A 7,500-nucleotide genomic window follows, 5' to 3' on the forward strand; every position below is an offset into this window, starting at 1 on the left:
TTGCAGGGTGTTGCCTGGCCTGCAGGACTGTGTTGCAGGGTGTTGCCTGGCCTGCAGGTCTGTGTTGCAGGGTGTTGCCTGGCCTGCAGGTCTGTGTTGCAGGGTGTTGCCTGGCCTGCAGGACTGTTGCAGGGTGTTGCCTGGCCTGCAGGACTGTGTTGCAGGGTGTTGCCTGGTCTGCAGGACTGTTGCAGGGTGTTGCCTGGCCTGCAGGACTGTGTTGCAGGGTGTTGCCTGGCCTGCAGGACTGTTGCAGGGTGTTGCCTGGCCTGCAGGACTGTGTTGCAGGGTGTTGCCTGGCCTGCAGGACTGTGTTGCAGGGTGTTGCCTGGCCTGCAGGACTGTGTTGCAGGGTGTTGCCTGGCCTGCAGGACTGTTGCAGGGTGTTGCCTGGCCTGCAGGTCTGTGTTGCAGGGTGTTGCCTGGCCTGCAGGTCTGTGTTGCAGGGTGTTGCCTGGCCTGCAGCACTGTGTTGCAGGGTGTTGCCTGGCCTGCAGGACTGTGTTGCAGGGTGTTGCCTGGTCTGCAGGACTGTGTTGCAGGGTGTTGCCTGGTCTGCAGGTCTGTGTTGCAGGGTGTTGCCTGGCCTGCAGGACTGTGTTGCAGGGGTGTTGCCTGGCCTGCAGGACTGTGTTGCAGGGTGTTGCCCCCCGTTATCCTGGTTGGTCACACACTCAGGACGTGTGAGGGACATTAAGGCAGTCTCCCCTCACGGCTCAGCGGGGCCGACGTTCTCTGATGCCCGTTCTCTCCATGGGCCCACAACGTACAAAATCCGACGTCGTAACCTAACCCAAAACGCGTGAACCCAAGCCACCCACCTAACCTAAACAACCGATGCATTGACAACGTGGATTTTCGTGGGCCGCTGCTTTTCATAGCACATGGCATTTGGGACGTTGGTAACCCCCCTTGTTTATCAGCACTGGAAAATGTCGGTTATTTTTCTCTGCCGCATGTCGGACCTTCATTAAGGAAATAAATAAAGTTTTAAGCACTTGCACGTGCCTCTAGTAGAGAGAGAGAGAGAGAGAGACGGGGAGAGAGAGACGGGGAGAGAGAGAGACGGGGGGGGAGAGAGAGAGACGGGGAGAGAGAGAGAGAGAGAGACGGGGAGAGAGAGAGACGGGGGGAGAGAGAGAGAGAGACGGGGAGAGAGACGGGGGGAGAGAGAGACGGAGAGAGGGAGGGAGGTAGAGAGGGAGGGAGGGAGAGAGGGAGGGAGGGAGGGAGAGAAAAGGGGGGGGGGGGGGAAGAAGAGAGACAGTGTCTGTCTCGCCCCCCCCCCCCCTCCCTGGCCGCTCGTCTCGCCCCCTCCCCCTGCCACTAGACGTCCGCGAGTGGGTAGTGTGGATGAGCACATACAATGGGTAATGTGGGAGAACTGGAAGCCCGGTGGATAGCAGATGGTGAGTGGAGAAGAGAGCATGTGTGGAAGAGCGCCAAGACTGTGGAGCGGGAGTATGACAAGACGTGTAGTGTCTTACTAATGTGTCTTAGTATGGTCCTGGGGGAATGGCAATCTTAAGACTTTTTAACTTATTTGGGATGGGGGAAACTTTGCGTGTGTGTTTGTACTCACCTAGTTGTGCTTGCTGGGGTTGAGCTCTGGCTCTTTGCTCCCGCCTCTCAACTGTCAATCAACTGGTGTACAGGTTTCTGAGCCTATTGGGCTCTATCATATCTACACCTGAAGCTGTGTATGGAGTCAGCTTCCACCACATCACCACCTAATGCATTCCATTTGTCAACCACAGAGAGCCTGTGTGTGTGTGTGTGTGCGCGCGCGCGTGCGTGTATGTGTGCGTGCGTGTGTGTGCGCGCGTGTGTGCGCGCGCGTGTGTGTGTGTGTGTGTGTGTACTCACCTAATTGCCTAATTGTATGTGTGTGTGTGTGTGTGTGTGTGTGTGTGTGTGTGTGTGTGTGTGTGTGTGTGTGTGTGTGTGTGTGTGTGGGGTTTATTCACCCACCTGTGCTTGATGAGTTAAAGCTTGCTCACCTAGAGCCCAGTCTACCTAATTCTGAAACCATGTATGGAGTCCACTCCATCTCTTCTGCAGAAACAAGTGAGTGCCTGACTACCCTCTCTCCCAACCCGCGTAATTGGAAATATCATATTACAGTTCCAAAAACTTTTGCAATATTTTATTCTCATTAATTCACGGATTATTTCGCCTGGCCGAGCGTAATGGGTGTGATTTAGAGGCGCGAGAGAGAGCCACCTAGCGTGCGGTAAGTGTACTTGACTACACATCCCACGCTCCAGGGAGACCCAGACACACTTGAAGATGTTACACGACCAGAGATCACATTCACCCCCAAACATCAACCACCGACCAGGCTGTGTGTCACCTGGTGGTGGCTTAATTATATAGACCAATATAGTTATATACCAATATATAATTATATAGACCAACTATAGACCAATATCGAACCTACCCATACTATCAAAAATATTTGAAAAAAATTATCTACAAACAGCTCTACTCCTATCTCGTAAAATTCGACATTCTTAGCCCCTGTCAGTTTGGCTTCCGCTCTCAAAAGAGTACCAACGATGCAATTATTAGTCTCCTTGATATAATTTACTCAGCTCTTGACAAAAATGAGTTTCCGATTGGACTCTTCATTGACCTGAGAAAGGCCTTTGATACTGTTAATCACGATTACCTCTTAAGTAAACTCCATCATTATGGAATCCGAGGCCATGCACTGGACTATATCCAATCCTATCTTAGTAATAGACACCAATGTGTAGCCATCAATAATATAACCTCTCCCATTCTACCATTAACTGTTGGAGTGCCACAGGGCAGCATCTTGGGACCTCTTCTTTTTCTTATATACATTAATGATCTGCCTAATGTCTCTAACATTCTGAAACTTATTTTGTTTGCTGATGATACTATCCTCATCTACTCCCACCCCAACCCACATACACTAAATGGTGTTGTTAATAATGAACTAAAAAAAGTCCACTTATGGATGTCAACCAACAAACTAACACTTAACATAGAAAAGACCTACTACATCCTATTCGGAAGCAAATCTACAAATGCAATTCAGCTTCAGATAGACAATGTAAACATTAGCAATAAAAATGATGGAAAGTTTCTTGGCATATTCCTAGACAAGAGACTCAACTTCAGTACCCACATACAACACATAACTAAGAAAGTCTCTAAAACAGTTGGTATACTCTCCAAAATCAGATATTATGTACCTAACTCTGCTCTCATCTCTCTATATTATGCACTAATCTATCCCTATCTCGACTATGGTATCTGTGCATGGGGTTCAAACACTGCAAACCACCTCAAGTCCATCACCCAGCAAAAATCTGCTATCAGAATAATATCAAATTCTGCTTTCAGACAACACACAGCCCCCTTGTTTAACTCCCTAAACATGCTAAACATAATCTCACTCCACAAATTCTCTTGTGTCAACTACATTTGCAAAACCCTGTTCTTAAATGCAAATCCTTGTCTGAAACTCTTCTTGGATAGATGTAATAGGACCCATTATCACCACACCAGAAATAAATATCTCTTTGATATCCCCAGAGTTAAACTTAATCTGTGTAAACACTCTATGCAAATAAAGGGACCCAGTTTATGGAACTCACTCCCTACTGAATTGAAAAGCTGTCCAACTTTTACATCATTCAAAATCAATACTAAAAAGTACCTAATTTCATCTTCATAGTTTTTCACTTTTTGCCTTAAAATTGCCAATCCCAAAAAAATCCCCAAAAAATCCCAATCTTTATGTACCCAACCTGAACATCTTTACCATTGTGATCATTGCTGTCTTATATGTGCTGTCAATCTGCTGTATGGTGTCTATTAACCTTGTTTAAATTACTAATCAAGCTGTCAATGTAATCAATCAGAGCTTTAATATAACAATGTGCTTTAATATACCTACTTATCTCTCTCATCTCATTTTTCTCTTGTAATGTATCTTTATCATTTATCAATTCTGATTGAAATTATCTACTTAAAATTATCTGCTAGATTAAGGACCTGCCCGAAACGCTGTGCGTACTAGTGGCTTTACAAGAATGTAAATACTGTACTATCCAATGTATTCTCACAAACCCAATGTACCTTCTTGTATATATATAAATAAATAAATAAATAAATTAATGGTGGTCAACACCTTGACGCTGGCGTCGCCTGTTGACTTGTCTGTCTATACCCTCTCCAGCAGTCACATCTAGCTCTCTCTCTCTCTCGCTCTCTCTCTGGCTCTCTCTCTCTCGCTCTCTCTCTCTCTCTCTCGCTCTCTCTCTCTCTCGCTCTCTCTCTCTCTCGCTCTCTCTCTCTCTCTCTCTCTCTCTCGCTCTCTCTCTCTCTCTCTCTCTGGCTCTCTCTCTCTCGCTCTCTCTCTCTCGCTCTCTCTCTCTCTCGCTCTCTCTCTCTCTCGCTCTCTCTCTCTCACTCTCTCTCTCTCGCTCTCGCTCTCTCTCTCTCTCTCTCTCTCTCTCTCTCTCTCTCTCTCTCTCTCTCTCTCTCTCTCTCTCTCTCTCTCGCGCTCTCTCTCTCTCGCGCTCTCTCTCTCTCGCGCGCTCTCTCTCTCTCGCGCTCTCTCTCTCTCTCGCGCTCTCTCTCTCTCGCGCTCTCTCTCTCTCGCGCTCTCTCTCTCTCTCTCGCGCTCTCTCTCTCTCGCGCTCTCTCTCTCTCTCGCGCTCTCTCTCTCTCTCGCGCTCTCTCTCTCTCGCGCTCTCTCTCTCTCGCGCTCTCTCTCTCTCGCGCTCTCTCTCTCTCGCGCTCTCTCTCTCTCGCGCTCTCTCTCGCGCTCTCTCTCGCGCTCTCTCTCTCGCGCTCTCTCTCTCTCTCGCGCTCTCTCTCTCTCGCGCTCTCTCTCTCTCTCGCTCTCTCTCTCGCTCTCTCTCCCCCCCCCCCTCTCTCCCCCTCCCCCCTCCCCTCCCTCCTGATCCTTCTACCCAGGAACCGTAGTGAGGGAACCAAGTCCATCTTGTGAGTGTGATACATGTGAGGTATCACACTATACCTCACATGTATCTGGGTATACATGCCAATACTAATGGCATCAGACTGCCTCACCCTAATAATCACAAGCCTTTCCCACCCCTGTCCCATCGCAAGCCTTCTCCTGTTCCCTTTATAAAGTGCCACATGGTCGTAATGGCTTGGCGCTTTCTCCTCATTGTTCTCATAAGGCGCCTGTCGATAATTACTGCCTCAAACAAACGGCCTTTACTGGACCAAGTTCCACCCCCCCCCCCTGGACCTGGCCCTTAGCTCTCATATTTGATAAATGCAGATTGGCATTTGTCAAATTCGTCAGTCCCATTCTAAAGGAGGTGACATTGCATGCAATTTGATATATATATATATATGAAATAAATTAAACTCGGAAAAAATCTGCGAGGTACTGAATGCAAGTTTCCGTGGAGTGTTCACAACCGAGCCTGAGTGGCTCCCATTGATAGAAGAGATTACCCTAGATGGAAGACTATCAGATATAGAGGTGACAGCAGAGGAGATGATGAAACAGTTGACAACACTGGATGCAACTAAAGCGGTTGAACCAGACAAAGTATCACCGTGGATACTAAAAGAGGCAGCACAGGCTCTCAGCGTGCCTCTGGCAATGACCTTTAATGACTCACTTATGTCGGGGGAATTGCCCAGTTGCTGGAAGGAGGCAAATGTCGTACCGATTTTCAAGAAAGGTGATAGGGAGGAGGCACTTAACTACAGACCCGTATCACTGACAAGCATCCCCTGCAAAATACTTGAAAGAATAATTAGGCTAAGACTTGTTGAGCACCTGGAGAGCATTGGGTTTGTAAACAAGCACCAACATGGGTTCTGGACAAGGAAATCATGCCTAACAAACTTTTTAGAATTCTATGACAAAGTAACAAGGATAAGGCAGGACAGAGAAGGCTGGGCAGACTGCATATTTCTTGACTGCCAAAAGGCCTTTGATACAGTACCGCACATGAGACTGCTTTACAAACTTGAGAGGCAGGCAGGAGTAAGCGGAAAGGCCCTAGCATGGGTGAGGAACTACCTAACAGGAAGGAGCCAGAGAGTAATGGTAAGGGGCGAGAAGTCGGACTGGCGAACAGTAACGAGTGGAGTACCTCAAGGATCGGTGCTGGGCCCAATCCTCTTTCTAATTTACGTAAATGATATGTTTACAGGAGTGGAATCATACATGTCAATGTTTGCGGATGACGCAAAATTAATGAGAAGAGTTATGACATGAGGATTGTAGGATCCTCCAAGAGGACTTAAACAGGTTGCAGAGATGGTCAGGGAAATGGCTACTGGAGTTCAACACCAGTAAATGTAAAGTTATAGAAATAGGATCAGGTGATAGACGACCAAAGAGACAGTACACAATGAAGGGGAACTGCCTACCTGTAACGATTCGGGAAAGAAACCTGGGAGTGGATGTGATACCTAATCTAACTCCTGAGGCACACACAAATAGGATAACGACAGCAGCGTACTCTACGCTGGCAAAAATTAGAACTTCATTCAGAAACCTAAGTAAGGAGGCTTTTAGGGCGCTTTACACTGCCTACGTGAGACCAGTCTTCGAGTATGCCGCGCCATCATGGAGCCTCCACCTTGAAGAAACACATAAGGAAACTAGAGAAGGTTCAGAGGTTTGCAACGAGGCTTGTCCCAGAGTTACGAGGGATGGGATATGAAGAACGTCTGAGGGAACTGGACCTTACGACACTAGAGAAAAGAAGGGAGAGAGGAGATATGATAGGAACATATAAAATACTCAGGGGAATTGACAGAGTGGACATAGACGAAATGTTTACACGTAATAATAACAGAACGAGGGGACATGGGTGGAAGCTGGAAACTCAGATGAGTCAGAGATGTTAGGAAGTTTTCTTTTAGCATGAGAGTAGTGGAAAAATGGAATGCACTTAAGGAGCAGGTTGTGGAAGCAAACTCTATTCATACTTTTAAAATTAGGTATGATAAGGAAATGGGACAGGAGTCATTGCTGTAAACAACCGATGGCTGGAAAGGCGGGATCCAAGAGTCAATGCTCAATCCTGCAAGCACAAATAGGTGAGTACACACACAGGAACTCAAGCTCAGGAACCTGTACACCTGTTGATTGACGGTTGAGAGGCGGGACCAAAGAGCCAGAGCTCAACCCCCGCAAGCACAATTAGGTGAATTAGGTGAGTACACACACACACACACACACACACACACACACACACACACACACACACACACACACACGAAGAAATATAAGAAAATTCACCTTCGCAAATAGAGTGGTAGACGGTTGGAACAAGTTAGGGGAGAAGGTGGTGGAGGCCAAGACCGTCAGTAGTTTCAAAGCGTTATATGACAAAGAGTGCTGGGAAGACGGGACACCATGAGTGTAGCTCTCATCCTGTAACTACACTTAGGTAATTACACACACACACACACACTATATCTGTACATTAAGTATGTGTTGTATGCGTGCAGGCAGCGGGT

General features: G+C 47.5%; 1 protein-coding gene across 13 annotated transcripts in view; it reads left to right on the forward strand.

The window, feature by feature from the left end:
* Positions 1 to 7,500, forward strand: part of LOC123767372 (uncharacterized) — a 648,238-nt gene that overhangs the window by 299,254 nt on the left and 341,484 nt on the right. For all 13 annotated transcript variants that reach the window (XR_011224571.1, XR_011224570.1, XR_011224572.1 and 10 more), the window contains one exon: positions 7,492 to 7,500. This exon is cut by the window's right edge and continues 104 nt beyond it. The gene's annotated coding sequence lies outside the window, so the exon portion shown is untranslated. The remainder of the gene's footprint in view (positions 1 to 7,491) is intronic.

Source organism: Procambarus clarkii, chromosome 74 (assembly GCF_040958095.1).
Source record: "Procambarus clarkii isolate CNS0578487 chromosome 74, FALCON_Pclarkii_2.0, whole genome shotgun sequence".
NCBI classification, from domain to species: domain Eukaryota; kingdom Metazoa; phylum Arthropoda; class Malacostraca; order Decapoda; family Cambaridae; genus Procambarus; species Procambarus clarkii.